Below are 3,173 nucleotides of genomic sequence, written 5' to 3' on the forward strand. Positions count from 1 at the left end.
TGCATCGTGTGCATGTTGTTGCACAACAAATGGAGAGTGAAAAGTAAGAATGTATGCTATTATATATGCGTAATGATAACGAATACTGAGTTTGTTAACTTAACTTTTCCTGAACTTTTTTTTTTTTTTTTAAGCAGGGCCGCCTCTAGAAAGTTTTCAAACGGGTGGCCAGCAGGGGCCTTTCAGGGCTGACAAGTTAAAAGCCTCCACGCAAATTTTTTTTGGAACGGCAACAACTATAAATAAATCTGATTGCTTTTGTCAAAATCGCAAAAACAACAAATATTCTCAGATCGATTCATTTTGTACACACTGTAAAACACCTAAAGTTCTTTAATGTAAAATGAAAGTTCTCTTGAACTAAAGTTAACAAGAAATTCGTCTTTGTTTAAATTCAGAATAAAACTTCCTACTGTAAAATTATCTTTCACACACTAACATTTAGGTTCAAAATACTCTACACACACATTGATACAAAGCCTTAATCAAAACATCACACGTCACACAGTGAGTGTACAAATTTTAAAATCACAAAGATATGACAGTAAGGGTGATGGAGAGCCACTTCTTTGTTTTGCATGCCATTTGAGTGTGTGTGTGTGTGTGTGTGTTTTTTTGTGACTAATTACGTTTCTAAACAGGAAATTTTAGTGATTGTAGCCAGTCAGAAAGATGACCATCAGTATGCAGCAATGGCTGGAGGATGGGGCAGCTCTGTGTTATATCTAATTTACACTCACTATTGCTGGGTTGCAAAACAAAGGCGTCGACTCTACCTGACAACTGCGTGTTACCACATTTTGGCTAGCAAATCCACAATTTTGAAACCTTTTCTGCATAGCTCGAGTGGCACTTACCAAGTAGACGGAGCAGCACAGTTTAGTCTGAAAACGTTCATTTTCACTGCCACAGCCATCGGGCGCACATCCCACCTGCCACCTGTAAAACATGTATTTTTTTCTCTCCATCTCTAAAAATTAATTAAAAAGAATAACAGGAAAAAGAAGGGCAAGAACTTCTTGATGCGTTTAAAAAACAACTTCAAGAATTGTTTTCTTGACTTCAAGGACAGTCTAAGCTGACCTAAAACCATGTGAAAAGCTTGCTTCACAACTTTACCTTTCAGTATTTAGGCTACCAAGACGACAATGATGTAGCAGATACCCCAGTGAGTGCGGTGAAAAGTCACCACACTTGCTGACAACATAATTTATCAAGCATTTTTTTTTTTTTAACCTAAGACATATAATATTTTGCTGAGGGCCATCAATATTTAATATGTGGATCAAGATCAATGGTGTGTTCTGGGCATTTGATGCTGTATTGTTCCTGTTATTTGATTATGCTGCAGTGGAACTCAGATACATATTGTGCACTGTACACACAGTGAGTGTACATTGAAAATAATTGTTCGGCACCTGTGTAATCGGTTTGTTCAAAAAGCTCTTGGGACTTGCTTGTGTTGCATAATCAAATTGTGTCAGCGCAGGCATATGGGGGTCTTTATGCGTGTGCTTTTTTCACATTAATTTCAAGTGCTCCTCTTGTTACACAATTACTCCCTTTTTTTCTCATTCGAAATTAAAAATGATGAAACTATTGCAAAGCTGCAGATCTGTCAGGAAAGTGTTTTTTTTTTCCTCCCTCGTGTTTATGTTTATAACAAACATCAAGATTGAAATCTCCCTTTGACGTCTGTCCGAAGAAAATCACAATCATGCACTGATCCACAAGATGTATGCAGGGTAAAACAGAAAGCAAGCGTGGTATTATCTCACAGGCCCATTGATCACTGTCTTGGAAACGGCCCCGTCAGCACACTTATGGGACGCTATGACAACAGCTAGAGTTTCCTCTGAAGGTATAAAAAGAGCGGTGCTGCTGGTATAAGATGTTTCTAGACTTTGCGCTGAAATAGAAGCCTCAAGGCCAAACGGCATTTAGCCTCATGAGTCTGTGGATCTGAGTCTTAGAACAAATGCAAGAAGAGAATTGCTTGAGCCGGCTTTTTTTTAAATTATTATGTATTTAATCTGCATGGGTACAGTTGCATTAGGGTGAACAGATGTCTAACACGACTGACAAGTTGTTCTTATTGCAGGCATCGCGCTTCCTGTCACATGGGCAATGACGTGCCTCCCCCCCCCGTTCTTGTTCTGAACACAGGCGGCTGGCGTCAGTTCGCCAGGGAATCGATGACGGGACCTGAAAGAAGACACCTCTGCGGGGGTAAAAGCAAACAAAAATAAATAAATAAATAAAAAATGAAAAGGATGCTTAAAGGTCCTCCAGAATCGGACAAAGATTAGTCAGTGTGTTCTTTTCGGTTACGACATCTCTTTGATATCCATGCATCCTTACTTATCTGTTCCCGTGGCCTTCCCACCTCAACCTCTCCCATGTTTGCTGTTCTCACTCCTTCTGCTCTGCTCATCCATCCAGCCTTTCCTCTCCCCACATATCTGTGTCCTCCCCTTGCCCCAGACCTGCACCCACAGGATATCATCTGACTTCGCAGCATGTCCTTGGTCTATACAGTGGCAAAGGCATATTGCTCTTCTTTCTTTGTACTCTGGATCTTTGCCCTGAAACTGTAACACCCTTCTCTTCCTCCCACCACCACCATCACTAACTTTTTTTTTTTTTGTGGGTTTGACTGTATAATGCTCTGCTTAGCTATGGAAATTAGATTGTATTCAAATTTGTGAGCGGGATGTGCTGTCTAATTCTGTTAAGATGAATTGCTCCTACTGGTACATTCTTCCCCCTCCTCTGTCACTGCAGTTCTCTAAACAATTCTGTGTGGCGCGATACAGCTATGCAGATTTTTGCATTGGAGTTGAGCCCTGCTCTGCAGACACTGCAGTGCAGCTTACTCACTGCAAATTCCACCTTTTTTCTTACCTATTTCTGGAGTCAGTGGGCAAGTAAGCAAGAAGTTTGTGGAAGTTGTCCAATTGCCAATAGGAGCTCCCAGTGCCATCAATACAGCCCACCTACTGGCCAAGACTGCTGCCATTCTGAAAGGTGTCAGAACAAACCTGCGTAAGAAAAAGGGATGAGGTACTATTAGCTGCTATTATACGCAAGCTAATGTTTTTTTTTTTTTTTTTTTTTTTTTCCCTAATTTTTCTTTTTTTTTTTTTTTTGGTTTGGTATGGGGGTCCATATTG

The sequence above is a fragment of the Poecilia latipinna genome, unplaced genomic scaffold (assembly GCF_001443285.1).
Source record: "Poecilia latipinna isolate Pla-1442-1.1 unplaced genomic scaffold, P_latipinna-1.0 Scaffold316, whole genome shotgun sequence".
Lineage (NCBI taxonomy): Eukaryota > Metazoa > Chordata > Actinopteri > Cyprinodontiformes > Poeciliidae > Poecilia > Poecilia latipinna.